Here is a 17,535-nt window from a genome sequence, read left to right as displayed (position 1 = left end):
ATCTGACAGGAAATTTAAGAGAGACACCAGAATATAATCCTAACAGAGCTGCCCCTTTCTTTCAGCTGAATGAGAGACCAAGCAAACAAGAGAGCCACATGAGGTGTCCTACAGATTCCTTCTCTGAGAGCATGAGGGAAGTCCACATAAAACATTTTGTTCACAGATAAAGCTGCTGGTAAACACATCTGAGGACTCTGCTGACAACTTTGTCTCATCACCTTACCCAGGAAATCTGTACTAGATAAGCACATCTTTTTCAAACAGCAAAAATCAACATGGGGGAATTATTCACAGCACATGACATTTAATATTTCCTCATGAAGAAATCTCTTATGTACAACAACGAAAGTCACTGCACTTATTTCTCAGCAACTGGAAGCAGCATTTGGATAGCATGAAAATCCTTTGTGCGAGCTAGAGTTCTACTTCCCAGTACCTGGGTTTCCAGTCACTCAAAGCCAGTTCTGCTGCAGTATTGCGCTTGTGTGACTTGAGTCAGCTGCATACCCTGATTTTATCCAGTGGAAGAAATACAGGAGAGTGATAGGAAAGCTTGGAAGAGGGCTGACTGGTGCCAGCTGGGAGGAAATGGTACTTGCAATGGAGTCTGCATAGATCCCAGCTCCCACTCCGTATTGCAGCACCTTCCTGACTCCCAGCTGTGAAAGCAAGGCTGAGCAGCAGATAGTACAAGCAGTCAAGCTATCATTGCTTACAAATCACTGCATAAGGCAAATGCTGGTGCTATTTCTATTGGCATTAATAGTACTTTTCTGCTTCATTTTGTCCCTTTTAATAATCCTAATAAAGATTAGCCAGAATTTATTCGTACAAGACTGAAGGGAAAATACTTGTTGTCATAGCCATTCTTGGAAAATAACTACATGGTAAAATCTGTGTTCTCACAGCATAAAATAATGGTGACAAAACAGCACAGTATTGTAACCTGTATATATAACATTCTCAAGTGAAAGATCTGCTTTAAGCAGAGACTCTTGCAGAAGCAATGTGTGTTTGGACTTCAGTAAGCGAGCCACGTGCCCAGGTACTCCTGCAAGCAAACAGCCACCCAAATTACTCCGTGCAGCAGCACACGTTGGGAGACAACTGGCTCAAAAGCAGCTTTTCAGAAGCAGACCTGTAGTCCAAACTGGCAAGCTGAGCACAAGTCAGCAGTATCTGCCCTTTCTGCAAAGGCCAGCAGCATCCTTGGCTGTTTTCATTAGCAAGAATGCAGTCAGCAGGCCAAGGGAAGTAATTCTTCCCCTAATGGACACTTGTGAGATCACATCCGGAGCACTCTGTCCAGCACTGAGCTCCCTCATATAAAAATTACTTCAAAATGCTTGAGTTGGTCCAACAAAGAGCTACCACCATACTCAGGATATTTGGGTAGTTGATGTGTGTGGAGAGGCTGAGGGAACTGAGTTCATTCTGCCTTGTGGAAAGACAACTCAAGGGAAATCTTACTGATCTTTTTAATGACTTAATGGAAGAACATAGAAAAGACGGGGTCAAATTTGTCTCAGAGTTGTGCAGAAGGATGAAAGATGACAGAAGCAGCTTAATACAAAAAATTTTTGTTCCATAAAAAAAAATGTTTTATCTTGACAAATGGTCAAAATAGTAGGAAGGGCCCAGAGAGACTGAAATCTCCACTGTTAGAAGTACTAAAAACTTGATTAGGCAGAGTCCTGAGCTACCTGAACTAACTGGACCTTCCCTGAGCTAATGGATGGATTACACAGCCTCTGGAGGTCCCTTCCAAATTATTTGATTCTTTGATCTTATTCTGAATACATTTAACTACCACCACCAAGTTTATGCCTGTATCAGTGCTAAATCAGCCTAAGCACAGAGGGCTGCTATCGACTGCAGTTCTGAAGTCAGAGCCAAGAACTTAACAACCCTCTCCCAACATTGGCAATTCCACTGCCTAGTCACTCCTGATCCATCAGAAGAGAATGTCTTACAAGCAAGTTAGACACATGCTCAATGTTCCTGTGGGTAATTCCCATCAAATAGCCAGTGTCTGAGGGCAGGAGTCAAACACAATAATTGTGAGTGAGCCTTTTCCCTACAGCTGAAGATGTGCAAAGCACTGAACACACACATTTGTGCTGGGGGACAGGGTGGGTTGATTGTTCAGTCAGTACAGGACATACTAATAGGGCTCATTTACACTTTCTCAACCACTTGGATGAAATCTCATTGCTCTACTCAGTAAAAAGGAGAAGGCAAAGAGCAGATTAGAGATCTAAACAGTAATTTAAGACAATCACTGAAGACTTATCAAAATAGAGCAGAGCAAATTCAAAGAGATATTACTCCTGCTTGTACCACTGGTTCTAATATAGGGTGCATTCAACTATGTCATCTGCCTGTTTCCTCCAGTCATCTGCTGCTGACCCTTGTCACAGATGGGATTCTGTACTTTATCCACCTTTGTATCCTTCCTGTTCTTGGGAAAATATCAGCTATTTCTGTTTCATATGTTCTCATGGGGGTTTTCTTCCTCCTGTGGCTGCTCTGGACAGACATTCAAATTTGCAGATCACCATGCACTAAAATATCTCTGGGGTTCACTGTGAAATCAAAGTTCATTCCTGGCCATGCCATGTCTCACAAGCACAACTCCCAAGGTCAACACACTTTCTAAGACTGTATTTTCCAAATTGCTGACTCCTCAACAGTTTATCAGTTGGCCATGTGGTTTAGCAGTCTCATTAAAGGCTTCAGCAGTCGGAGCCTAATATTTGCACTAAACAGCTTGACTGTGTATCCCCCAAGCTACAGCACAGTAGCTTCTGTCAGGCCACACAAAAGGCTTCTCACCAAGCATGGCCTTTCCATACTGTCCCACCTGTTAGGATGCTCTTACACCATAGCTGTGATCAAAAAGCACCTAAAAATTACCAGAGAGCATGGAGCGAGAAAAGAGGTATAGGTTCTTTTCACAGTGAATGAAGAGAAAAAGCCCTGAGTAGGCTGCAGGTTTCCCAGTATTTCCTTATGCTTTCAGACACGGTCTGGAACACCACGGAGCAGTGAACCACTTGTTATTTGTTAGCTCATGACCCTTGTGCTGTACGGTTTTGAAGATTCCACCAACTGCACTGTGATATTTATATCTTCTGTATCCCTTAAATAGTGGTAGTGTACCCATCAGCTTCTGCACAGCAACACACAAGCTAACCTTAAGATCCAACTCGAAGTCAACAGGGATCCTTGGTTTATGTTACATGAAACAATAGAGCAAACCCTAATTTTTCTGGTATGTGAATCCCCATATATAGTCAGTGATATTTAGTTGAATTGATGATCTAGCTATTCAAGGGTGGCAATGCAACTGCATAAAATAACGTTTACTTAAACCATATTTGGGATATGTTTGAATTTTAGTATGATTTGCAAGATTTAACGTTTAACTTAGTTAATACTAAATAGATACACAAAAATCAGAATTTGTCAGCACATATAAGTAATCAAATATTCTATTCCTCTTGTAAGTATTAATCTAAATTCATTATTTACTTCCTAATTCATTTGTATAACTAAATCCTCTGCAGTAGCTGGGATTTTCAAAGATCCAAGATTTGAACAAAATTCCACACTTGGAATTAAACTTTAACATATTCAAGATGCAAAAATATCACCTGCATAGAAGCAAAACTCAGAATCTTCAAACTAGCACAGATATTTTCCTTGAATGAATGGAGTCACCCACCACTTTAATGGGAAAATGTCACCCTTTTCTGGACAATCCCTAGAAGACACACCCAGCACATTAAGCAGTTACCATCACCACCACACTGCAAAGCCAGTTTTGCAAGTCTCAGACATATCCGTTTAAAACCCAAACCAGCCATCAGCACATATCAGAGGCTGAGTGCAGGAGCAGAAACAAAACACAGCAAATGAGTAGCTAAGCCAAGCTCCTGGCTCTTCTCATCCCTGAAGAAACCCCAGAGCTTGCTGAGTCTCCAGTCCCCTGGAGAGGTAACAACCCCGAGATCTTCCCATACAATATACAGCTATACTGCCTCTTCAGGAAAGCCAGATGGCAATTTTAGCTTCAGTTTTTATGTGCAATGTTGCTGATCTTGTCAGAAAACTTGGCATTTTGATTTATATATGAGGAAACCATTGCACAGACATTTTAATGTGTTTACTCAGAGCCACTAAGAAAATCAATAACAGAGAAAGAATTTGAGTTCAGGAGCTCCTGTCTCTCCATGCTGGGCTCATTCCAGAGGTTCTCATACATTTGTGGAGGGAAACCAACCTCCTCTTTTTCTCTAGTCTGTCCAGCATGTCATCCCAGCTAAAGTGTGGAGAAAGCAAGCTCCAAAGTTTTGGATAATGCTTGAAAATAAATACTTCATGACTGCAAAGCTGAAAACAACAACCCCTAGAATCATTCATTTTGCTCAGGGGCATGAAGCTTAATACTCAACAAAAGCAGCATCTCATGGAATTTTGGCCCCAGACACAATTAAGAAATATTTAGAAAAATATAAAATGGGCAGTGACTTTCCTGAAGTCTCCGGAAAAAACCTCGAGTAACTCTCCTAAAACCAAGGGTCAGCTGCTCACTGCTCTCACCTTGACTGCATTACAGGTGTTCTGTGAGGCAGTCCCTATCTTAATGGGGTTTGGTTTACAGTCAGCATTACATGACTGAATGTTCAAACCAATGAAAGCCCTCAGAAGTGGTCAAAGTACCTCACCCAGATTGATGTCATTAAAACAAACCTCCAGGCTTAGTAGTTTAGTAAAAAATCAGGCTTTTATTTTAAAGAGTTCATGACAGAATCCAGTAGTAGCTAAAAGCAGATTACTGCAGCCTCCATTTATCCTTTTGCTGCATTCCTCCTTTCCAGCCTTTGAACAGGAAAAATAATACCTCAAAATAATTGATTTTTTTCTAGTTTAACCATTCTTCACACCACCTGATCGGATCAGTAACACCACTCATCAGACTCTCTCATAAGGTCCCACGCTTTCTCCCTCACAAGCACACTTTTGTGGTCTCAGTACTCAAAAACAAACACTGGTTTTAAAAGTCTTACAGATACTATTTAATTATTTAAGTACATTAGAAATCATGTACAATACATTCTTCAGTGCATGAAGCATCTTTGGAGCACCACCAGCACTGATACTGATATGTGGAAGCTGTGAGAGCCATATCATAGCCTGCATTTATACTCCACAAACTGTTAAGTAAGAACACGTAAGTCATATTAATGTCATAATGAGATGACTGAACATATTGATTAAATCTTAGAAAAAGAATATGACTTCTAACATCAATGAAATTATAGGAATAATGTTTCAGAAAAAGAAGAATTTTTGCTGTCGGAAAAAAAAATTATCCATAAAATCATTGAATGATGTTATAATGGCGAAAATTAAGTGCTGAGCTGGAGTCCTACAGTAAAAAGAGTAGTCTCTTAAATGCTTACTAACTTTAAACCATTCTGGGAAATGTTACATTTTTCAGAAATAGCGTCATTTACTGTTTCATCAGGCTCTTCATGCTCACTACGTCTACATAACTTGTAACTTGGAAGCAGAGAGGAATCAGTCTAACATCAGAAACAGAATCAATGCAAGACAATTCTCATCATGTTCAAGAGATGCCAAGAGTCCACAGCAAAGGTGAGATGGACTCAACAGCCCGTGCTCTCTCAATGCCAAACTCAAATTTTGCACATAGTGTAGCAGCTCTAATCTTATGCTAAGAGCCCTTTCACCTCACCAGTAGGAGCAAAGGAAGCATTCATGTTCTACCAGAGAACATCAAGTGCCCAGCATGAATCATGCCCTCTACTCTCTTATCTGCTACTTTACCCATTACCCTTCAAGTCTAAAGCAGAATGCTTGTTAAAAGCGCCTCAAATTTAAGCCCAGAAGAGATCAAGGAGACTTGGCAATACAATGAACGTTCAGGGGTTTTTGTCAAACCTGACTAATCTATTATTTCCCTGTGCAGCTAAGCTCTTAATGAAAACAAGAGGAAGAACTGCTTTATCTGAAGGTACTGCATGAGAGCTCTGGAACTGCATGTTCCACCTCTGCTTTTGTCTGCCTGTGTCCTTGGATGATGTTCCTTGGGCTGGCTCCAACAAAGAGGAGGCTCTGACCTGTGGGACTGCAAACCATGCCTAAGAGATCCAGAACCAGCCCTGCAGAGTGACTTATTTCACCTAAATTTGGACCACTGCACAGCAAAGACTGACTGAAAAAGGAAGGAAGAGGGATGAGAGTGCATGAATCTTTAGCCCAAAGAAAGGAGAAATTTTCCCTAGGCTCCTGATCCTCAAAATAGTTGGCATATACTAAATGTATAAAGCAGTTTCCATATATCACTGTCACATACCAGTGGCAGAGCTAGTAGCCTGTTAGAAGCACAACTGCCCTATATTTCTGAAGTATGAGTATGCACCTATTAAATATACTATTACAGATCTTATCATCTAAATGAATAAATATTCATCCAAATGAAAAGCTATTTTTCTTGTCAATGCTGGGAATCTCCATTCCACTGAACAGGACATTGCAGTTGTTTGACAGTATCTCTTCTGAGAGGAAAAAACGTAAAGCGATTATACCACAAAATCTCCTAGTTAGTCCACATATTGAGCATAGACAGATCTTTTTAAAACTAGTTTTGCCAATTCTATGCTCCATAGGTTCTCTACTTACTCTCTAAACCACATATTGTCTTTTTCTGAAGAGAAGCGGAAAACAGAAGTGTCTGAACTCCAATACTGCACACAAAATAGCTGAAAAACACAGTCATAAAAACCTTTTTGCTAAAATGTTTTGATGACAAAAGTATTAATACTACAATAATGAAAATGAATAAATGACATGCCTAAGAAAGATTATGGCATATGTCTGGTAACATCATGTTTTTAAATTGCTCATTAAAATTGATCTAAATGACAAAGTAGAGGCATGGAAATCAGAGCCCCAGCTTTTTATCCGCAACTCTGTCACTAATTCACTGTGCAACCTGAGGCACTTCATTAACCTCAGCTGTACTATAAAGATAACAAAAATATAGGTTAAGTCCTTGAGACCTATGGGAAAAGAACACTCTATGAGTTTAATAAAACTCTGAAAACCAAGAAAGGTTGCACATCTGTAAGGAGAAGCCCTGTGTCAATCCAGCATATATGCAGTGTACAAAATGTCCTGAGCATCCTCTTCTCCACCTATTTTCCATTGTTTGCTAAATACAAACAACTGTACTGGTATCAGTGTATCACGTTGCATTCTCTGTCAAAGAAATTATAAACTCCAGGTATTGGTCTGACCATGGCACTATGTACTTAGAGCTGTGCTTGTTCTTTATGTTCTCATCAGCTGACCATAGGGACTAAAAAAACCATTCTGTGACAATATCTTCCTTAACCCAAAATGAAGCTTAAAAATTTTGGATTACACATCCTTAAAAATACATTTCTTAAAAAAACCTGGAGCTCCATTTTAAAATGAAAGCATGAAACATGTTTATTTTGAAATGAATGATACCGAATAAATCAATTTTTAAAATAATTTGCCTGAAAGAATTTGATATAGTCATATAAATTCACAATTTGTTTTGGTTGAACAAAGTATACTTTTTCTTTTCATTTCTCTGAACAATTTTGATACTCTCAATCCTAGTTCCAGAAGGTAGAGAAAAAGAAAAGTATTGCTATAAATTTTTTCAAGAGATATGATGATGGTTTGCTGAGCATAAGACCTCCACTAAATTCCTCAATGCTAAGCATGGGTGAGGGCAATTCCCACTGCTGCTGTATTTACTTTTTCTTATGTTTTCAGCCCACTCAGCAATTCTTTTATAGTTTTCTTATTTTCCTGCTGCATCACTCTAAAACATAAGGATGCCAGTCACTGAACACATCACCCACTAGAAATGTTTCCTCACAGACTGAATGTTCAGCAAAGTGCAAACTGATGAGAGACAACATCACATTACCATGACCATAAAGTTCCAGGTTGAACATACTCACCAGCCCTGCTCTCACAGAGGTGTCCCTACTGCTGGGCTGCTACCTGGCCCATCTACCCCTCTGTGTAGAGCACACGTGACAGTACAGGTAAGAGTGTGTGTAAGAATACAGCTGAGCTCTGAATTCAAAGCATTTAGACCTGTTTATTACTGGCTGCAGATTCAAGAGCACTAACATTCAGCTATTAAAACAGGATGCACTTGGAATTTTTGCTCCTTACCACACTGAAGGCAAGATCTCTCAAAAATTTTCTGACCTTAGTAAAAAAGTTATATCATTCGAGAGAAGAGCATTAGGTATCTATCTCAGTCTTCCCTACATGTGTCGTATCATTAGTCCTGCTTGGAAGAAAAAACATGAAGGCTGTCAGAGGGACTGTTCCAAGGTTGATCCAGGAATGAAAAAAAAAATTTACATCAACACTGCGAGGAAGTTGAAAGGGCATTATGAAAAAAAGTACATGTAAGGAGCCCAACAGGAGGCAAAGTTCCTGCTTCTGTTGAACAGCACTATTTTAGAGAACTGCTGGAAGCTCACAAAGAAAGGGGCAGAAGGGTGAGAGGCAGCTCTGCCAGAGGTGAGCGTGTGCTGCCCGTGGATCTGTGCTGGCAGCAGCCTTCCAGCAAGCGTCGCGCTTGCTGCTGAGCAGGGAGCCCCTTGGGCATCCTTCCAGAGGGAAGTGGGAGTAGAGAAATAGTTACTGCTAATCACTGTAATAACACAATAATGATCCACAAAATTATCCTTTTCAATACCAGTGAGCGGTATTGAAAGCCATGCCCATGGGAAAGGGGAGATGCGAAGGAAGGTGAAAAGCAGAAGTGCAGTGGAAGAGAGACGAGAGCAGGGCAGAACAGCACCAGTGGTATCACAGAGACTGCGGGAATGTCAGCGTCCCACAGCTTCTGTCTTTCTGGAGAAAGACATGACATGTGGAACCCCAGTACTGCCAGGATATCAAAATACGCTGCCAAACACTCCTGCTGCCCTTCATTTGTGCTCATTGTGAGACATCATTAGGACCATTTATGGGAGTAGCAGTATCCAAACCCAATTTGAGGCAGAACAATTCTTTTCAAACAAAGCCACAGGCAAGAGACTGTTACAAGCTGGCAGAACAGCGTTGACCAGTAATTATTTAGGGTCAAAAATGTGTGCATTTGTATGCGATGAGAAACATGCTAGGCTTCTGCTGTGTGTGTACAGCAGCAAATTCCATGCATGTTTACCAGGGCAATGGACACATATATGCAGTACAGGCAGGACAGTTGCCGACACAGCATATTTCTGTGGAAAGGCCAAGAAAGTACAGCTAAACAAACACAATAGATGGACATGAAGAGGTGTGCCCTTTGTTACAGCATGAAAAGAAGTGACCTTAGCATGAAGAGATTTACAAGGGCAAGAAACATGCTAAATCATGTTGAAGTGGATGCACTTGCATACATGCAAAATGTGGTATAATAATCCTTATACAACCTAGAATACACATCTGAGGGCAGGAATGAAATGCATCTTCCCCATGTAACTTCAGAGCCCACACACATGAGGACTTACACACGCATACACACACGTATGTTCACAGCAAACACAAATGTGTGTCTTGCCCAGGTGTAAATACTGGAGTGAATACACACAGTCTCAGGGCATAAGCATAGATGTCCATGGTGCACGAGGATGCAACTGTGGTGGAAGCGTACGGAACTGGCACTGTGCATGGGGGTGAGAGCGAGGGTGTGCCAGTGCTTCTGGCGCATGCTCCCAACTTCATCCTGGGCTTTTTTCCTTCCTGATTTAGGTTTGTTGTTTTTTTTTTTTTTTTCTGCAGCAGAGCAGAGTCCATGTCTACAGGGAAGGTGCTTAATGAGTCAAATCCAATCTCTCGAATGCCTTATCAGTTGTGGACAGGCCTGTTTCTGACAGCTGACCTTTCTCACTGCACGCTGCTGAAAAACCCGTACACCACAAACAATTAACACAATGCTGAAAACAAAGCTAAAGGAAGGGAAGGCTCTAGATCACTATAGACAGCGCTGCATCAGAAGGAAGAGAGTGATGTACATAAAAATGACAGAAAGCATCTATATAAGGGTTTCATTCTATCTTATTTTGCCACGCACACACTTTATTACCATCTTGACCACTTGGCTGTAGCAAAGTTATGTGCAAAAAAAAGGGTCATGTAAAACAAGAATGAAAAGCATAGAGAACAGGGAACATTTTTGTGATGTATGTGACATTAAACCCATGCACAAATAAATATATGTCTGAATAAGTATCCAAAACTGATACAAAGAGCAAAGTTCCTACCTAGAAAACAAAAGCATGCAGAGCTGAGGAGATGAAGACAAGTATCAGCCTGCCCTCCTATACCTCTACTGTTATGAGACTAGTTCCTAAGAAAACACACATTAATACAGTTACTAAAAAACCTAAACTGAATATTGCCTGAATTAGGAACATCATAAATAACCAAATTGTCAAACAGTCCCTTCAATAACGACAAGGAGGCTTGTCCCGTGAAGAATGTGACTCCAGTTCCAGGTAAGCAGGAGGCTGCTCCTTTAGGGAGGCAAAAACATCTAAACATAAAGTGGACTGTCTAGCCAGTTGTTCAAGGGATTTGTTGCTCAAGAAAGGGTCAGAAAAAAATCTGCATGTTTTCAGCTCTGCTGCCAGCTCTATTTTAGAGTGCACTAGACTTGGGCAAACCATATACATTGCATTTTCTGAAATCTCTCTTCACCGTCAGAATTTTCTGCAATAGGTACATGCCACCAACACACTTGAAGATCAAGACTAATGTATCTCAGATTGCAGGAAGAGATCCTAGGCATACAGAATTCACATCCTAATTTGAAAAAGTAGACATCTATCTTTTGTGCAGTAGCCTCCTGTATGTGCAAAAGAGCACAGCCTATCATTATCATATTTTGGTTTTTTACTATTATTTAATGCAACACCATAACCTCCAAAAGGAACATGTTCTTCCATCTTAACAACTCCTTACATGTTCAAAATAGGAGCTACATGACACTGAGGAAAGTTCACAGAAAAAAAGTTTGCTGGAAAGTTGACAGAAAAAAAAGTTTGCCAGAAGCTCCACAGAAGTCATCTGGATGTAGCATCTAATTCATCTAGACATCTGTGGCAAACTAAGCATGCTTTTGAAGATTTTGCATGCAACCCAGACAAGACTGACAGAGGAGTGGGTTAAAAGGTACAGAAAGTCATTTAAGGTCAGAGAGTGGGGGAAGCCCAACAGCAGTGCTAAATATGTGTCAGTTTAGCATCTCTGGCTGGTACTGATGCTGATGAAAAGAAAAAGTATTTTCTTTCTGCAAAAGTGTTCCAGTTAATCACTAGAAGTACACAAGATCTCTTCAAGAAACCTCAACAAATTAAAAAAAAAAAAAAATTAAGAATAAATTTTTCATTATAGTAGAGTTTTTTTGTATTCAAGCAAAAAAACTGTTATGATTGTAATTCTTTCTTAGCTATTCCAATGTGGTCTTTTCATAGATACATATTACATCCATTTATTTAAATGCAATAAAAACTGATGCTTAATATATACTGTAATTATCCTTAAATACTTATCAGCTCATCTGTTTTCATAAATTTCTGAAATTATCTATGCTATTTGGAATAATAGATAACAGCTATTCTATCAGGTCATTCAAAATTAGTAACTTCATATCATCAATGAAATGACTTTCATATCTTGATGTGACAAAACCAAAAATGAGCCCAGCTGCTTTCATTAGTTCAAGCTACTGGGTAACACAAGCTTATTAAAGCCTTGTACACATTATCAAGACCATATATCACCTAAAAAGAATAAAAAACAACAGCCAAACCAGTGCTTCTTTTCAGTACTATAAGCCAAACTCTGAACTCACTGGCCTTGATAAAAATAAGGAGCAATTTTATGGCAATCAGTGAGGGTATACTGCTGGATGTAAGACAGCGATCATGCTGCTATCTGTGTTCATGTTATTTTTCCTAAGCCTGTTGCTAGAAGGTCAGAATTGATGTAATTCTCACTCTTACAAGCAAAGCCCAAATGTTATAAAAATTATTTTTCAAATCTCTCTGCAGGAGATGAGACACTGCCCTTGTGCTACAACCACCTTTGAAAATCCTGTGTTTCTCTTTCAGTTCAGAAAGGTATTGCCATTATTTTCCTGGAGATGAGCTCACCCTAGAGGGTCTTGACTTCTGTGGTTTTGGGACTTGGTTTCTTTTTTAGTAGCAAAGACTCTCCTTCTAATCAAAACACCAGGAGTATTTATATATTTTATAAATATTTTCTAATTCCTGTTTCACTGAAGTGTTGTCCCCCTTTTTCCCCACACATTAACTCCATTAACCCACTGACACCACGGTCCTGTTATTTTGGAACTGAAAGCTGGTCAGAGATTTTGGGAAGCTGAAATGGCGGTTTTGGTCACGACCCATAGAGCAAACCCTTGTGTATCCCATGCTTGTAGCCAGCATGAAGGAGCCTTTCATGAAGCCCTTGCTATGTGAAAAACATCACTGTCACAAGACAATTCTGAAAGTGGACTCTGCCACTTTGTAACCTCAAAAGCCTCCAGATTAATTGTCTCTTGACAGCTCTCTGGTCAAATGTGCTCATTCCAACAAAAAATAAGTGTTGGTGAGTTTTTTTTCCCTGTAACTTCTATGTCTGCCACTACTTTGTAGAATCACAGAAAAGCTGAAATCTTTCTTCATGCTGTCTCTAGCAACAGAATTTTGTCAAAACAAGTTCTACCCATACCTTCACAATCTGTTATGGGGCTGCTGAAAAAGGACTGTTGGCAAAATTTGGCCTTCACATTGTAATTTTAAGAGCTTTCCTGTTAAAGCATATGTCAGAACAAGGTATAACTTATTTTCTCACAACTCTGTTGCAGAACTAAAAAAATAAGAGGGATGAAACCATATAACATTAATTCATATAGATCTATCTAGATATACATATATATGCAGTTTTATCATTACACACAGATAACTTGACACAAAAAAAGTAAAGGAACTTCACTAAATATTTTTTTTCCCAATTTTACACAATTTTTTCTTGCTTGCCACTATACATCAATCCCACAAAGGGACTGAACAAAAGAGAACTGTATAACTTAACTAGTCTGGGAAGACAAAGGAGGAAAAGAACTCACTGCATTTAGTACATACCAATACTGAAAGCTTTTTTACAAATTACCTGTCAATTTGCAACATTAAGCTTTACCATCTGCAGCCCACAGAGGATCACTATTGCTCCTGCTGTTGCCTCTACACCTTCCTGGAGCACCACTTCCCTGTTTCTTCGTCCTACTGATGAGCAGATTTTGAACTTCTGTGATCTGCTTGGCTTGACCATACCACGATGGTCATAAAACATAGCTGGCCTTCACAATGAAGGCTAGTTAAAACAAATTCTCAAGCTGCAGAGATAACAGCAGACAAATGTTAGTGCTGACCTCAATATTTCACAGCACCTAGTAAAACAAGATTGTTGGCCCCAAAGATTCTGTTTCTCAGCAGGGGTAAATTAAGAACTCATTTTCAAGCTCCTGCAAGAACTGCTGCAACTCCATAAAGTTCCTTTAGTGGTGGGTGGTTTATATATATGTGCTAAAATTGCTTCATCTGGCAGAACTGAGTCTGTTCAGCCCCAAAAGACAGAAATGATCCTTGACAGAAACTGTAATTTCCCACCAGCTACAATTTCTGATAGTCATGCAAGCACCAGTCAGAACAGGCTGTGGTCAGCCCTGCTGATCCTTCAAGTGGTTACAGCCCTGCAGGCTTATAAACCTCCAGTCTCCACCTGTACCTGCTTTTTCACCTCTATAACACAAAGCTCTGTCCACTGGTTGTAACAATTACTCTTTCCAGAGCAGAACATACCTTTTATGTACAGCTCTGCATCAACATTCCATAACCGCTGAGGACTGAAACACAGTTGGGACATGACCTTTCTTGGCAGCAAGGGGAGTTTTAAAGGGGCAAAAAGACATTACAGCTATGAGAAACTTATGTGCATCAAGGAGTAACCCTGACTGAGAGGTGGGGCACTTGTGTCTCTGTGCACGAGGCAAGGATGTGGAATACATCACATCAACTCCTTCACAGCAGCTGCCCACATGCATCACCTTACCCTTCAGAAAACACAGTCATGCCTCACTGTGAATACACTAGCTTAGGTTGCTTTCCCTTAGAATTAAAAGAGTACATGTAGGGGTTTTTTAATAGGCAAATTCAGTCTAGCTTGCTTCTGGCTGATTTGTTATTATGGTAATAATCTAAACCAGCTATCTCACTTCCAGCACCATCCACCTGGTATTATTTTAAATTCTTTCAGCATTTAAGGTTTTTCACTGAACTCTTCTTGGACTCTTTCGAAGCTCCCTGAATAGTGCTAGAGAGGAATGCACCATTTCCTGGGTTGAACTTCAAATGTCAATGACTTCAGCCCTCCTGGTTGCATCTACTATCAATCACTAACTCATAAACACAATCCATAACCTGTAACATCTGAGTTTATCAGTTATTTTTCCCCTGCATCTGCCTGCCTGAGGTGTTAGGTTTCCATTGGGATTGGCATACACCTCTGATAAAGGAATGTTTGTTTGCTAACTGCTTCATATTGATGTGTTTACACTGAACACTAGCACAGAGGGATAGGGAATAACAGATTAGGGACCAGTTCAAGTAAGTTATTTTTGTAACACTTATAATACACATGTGGTTACAAACAGACTTCATGGCTTTATTTCAACAGGAAAAATAACAACGAGAGTTTTGGTTTTTTTACCAACCAGCATCACACCATAGCAATCAGCTTTAAAGGTGGATACATTGGAAATAACTCATACTTGATATTTCTGCTTGCTTCTAAAAAAGTTAAAACGCCCTTACACAGTGATGAATAAAAGCTCAGATTATAAAATCAACAGATGATCACAAGAAAATATGTCCAGTTAGTATTAGAGCATCGACCTCATTGCACATATTGCCAGCCAGTTTGTTAGATCTTACTAACATGTCCTAGAGGTGTCTAACTTTGCCTTCTGCTGAGCAGCGTTTCTGTGGCCCACTCAGCACACTGGGTTGCTTACTTTGAAGTAGTCACATGGCTGTGTGGGAGCACATCACTGGATGGGCAAGCTGGATGAGGCACACACGTGATAAATGTGTATCGCAAAACAATCAGCGTAACCCAGTCACTGATTGTCTTAGCAGAAGCCAGCAACTGAATGAACTATGGAAATTAAATTCCTCTCCAGAGCAACTTTTTGAGCCAGACAAAGCTCTGATGTATGCCCATTAGCCATCTGTGTGGCATTTCAATCAAAGATGGCTCTCTTAGCTTCAGACTCATCTCCAGAGTCTGTGTTTTCTGTTTAGGCTGTTAATGACAGATAGGGTGCATAGAAAACAAAGGGTGAAAGACACAGAAGAACCTTTAGTGATGGAAGACATTTTAAAAGCCAGAGCTGAGCTTGCCTTATCCTGCTAGATATACAGCCAGAGGAAGGGCTCCCTGTAGAAGACAGAGTGTCTCTTGTTTCACGTGTGCAAGCACACACATGGCTGGAGCCTCCTCTGTGTGGAGCACACGGTGCCTGCAGAGAAGCTCTCAATCCATGACACGACTGTCACACTGCATGTGTGCTCAGCAGGACAGGCACCCAGACATGAGGGATCCCACACACACCCAGACACGAGGGATGCCACACACACCCAGACATGAGGGATGCCACACACACACAGGGACAGTCCTTACAAATGCATGCAAAGCTGGGTGTGCACCTCCACGTGTGGCGTGTCTGCACATACAGATTCCTGCACAATGTGCACAGGCTGCACAAGTGCTTCTGAACGTGCATGCGCACACAGTGGCCATATGCTTGCACGGGCTGGGCAGGGTTCCCTTCTCCCTCTCTCTCTTTTCTTCATTGAATGGGAAAATGCTGTCAGCAATTTCCTTCTGTCAGCAGCTGGGAGACGCTTTTCTGCAGTTAGCTGCAATTTGTTTCAATTATGTGTATTAATCACAGCCAGCTCCTGATGGGATTCTTCATAAATGAAAAATTTTAAAAAATCAGAGCTTTTCTTCTCAACAAGCCGATTCCTCTCTTGTGAAGGCACTTAATGACTGCAGGTTTGTTGGGAGAGTGGGGGAAAAAAAAAGAAAAATAAAAAACAGGAAAAAAAAACCCTTGAGACACTTTCATGTTTGCTTATTTCATTAATAAGCATGGCTCAAGAAGCTGGGAGGGGCATGCAATTGAAATGGGGGTCAGTTCACTGTAATTTCAACTGCGGAGAGAGAGCTCTGAATAGCCTTTATGCATAAAAATCAAGGTCAGGGAAGTGGTGGAATTGCATCAGTTAAGGACTTGTGGACTCCAACTTGCTTTCTTTGAAACTAAAGCAGAAATCACCTTCCTACTGTTTCAGTATCTTACTGTAGGTATTAATTTTAAAGACACTGGAAAAAGTTGTGAAAAACTAGGAAACCCATAGCTGCCTAAGAGTTGCTCCCAAAGTCGACTGGAACATAACCAAAGTATCAGGGAGGATGAATGTTATTTTAACACTCAACTGCATATCAAGTTGCAGCGTCTCAAAGTTGCCTATTTCATCTGTGAGTCCTAAGAGGACTTCTAAGGAGCATGTTCTACATTTGTAGTGTAGAAGTAAATCAAATCAGGTACTAAGGATGTATGCTGATATTTTGGAAATATTCTGCTTAAAGAAGCTCCTATGCAGAGACATGAGGGTGTACCAGGACATAAGCCAAAAGGATCTTTTCTTCTTTCTCATTATCTGCTTTCCTCTAGCAGTTATTATCTTACCTGCTATTGTATTAAAGATTCCCCCTGTGACTTGTCACAAATCATAGTGACTGCTGATGAACTTGGAAAACTTAGGAGTCTTTGTATAGATTTTACACAGAGGTGTAAATATTTCTGGGAAACTGCTAGGATTCAAGCAATGGGCACTTACTCCACAGCCCTGGAATTTTAAATCAAAAATTATCCAAGTACCAAAAATGTAGATGATTGGCAAGTCATGATCAATGTATTTTATCAAAGACTGGGCTAGAACAACAAGGCTGAGATAGAATAACCAGGGGGTCCATAAGATTGGTACTGCTTAAAACTGCATTGCAATAAGTCTTTGCAAATTTTGTTTTCTAAAAATCTGCTTAGTTAGATTTGCTTACTCCATCATACTCAAAGAAAAGATGATCCTATTCTAGGTCCATATGGCACAACATGTATAACACATCATTTAGAGAATTTAGGCCTATTCCTACCTTAAGATTCAATGGCACAGACACCAAGTGGGTGTACAAAAATATCCATCCAATATATCTTCTGTAATCATATCAACAATGACAAAATCATGAATGAAGATGTCATTACACTGGCAGAAAATACAACTTTACTAGCATGTTTTTTTTCATAAGGGCCCAGGCACACTA

General features: G+C 40.2%; 1 protein-coding gene across 4 annotated transcripts in view; it reads right to left on the bottom strand.

Annotated features, from left to right (window-relative positions):
* The window catches only part of NRXN3 (neurexin 3), a 961,828-nt gene that overhangs the window by 703,821 nt on the left and 240,472 nt on the right, over positions 1-17,535 (bottom strand). The gene's annotated exons all lie outside the window — the stretch shown is intronic.

Source organism: Poecile atricapillus, chromosome 1, assembly GCF_030490865.1.
Source record: "Poecile atricapillus isolate bPoeAtr1 chromosome 1, bPoeAtr1.hap1, whole genome shotgun sequence".
Taxonomy (NCBI): domain Eukaryota; kingdom Metazoa; phylum Chordata; class Aves; order Passeriformes; family Paridae; genus Poecile; species Poecile atricapillus.
The sequence above is the reverse complement of the archived record's forward strand: the minus strand, read 5'-3'. Positions and strand labels throughout refer to the sequence as shown.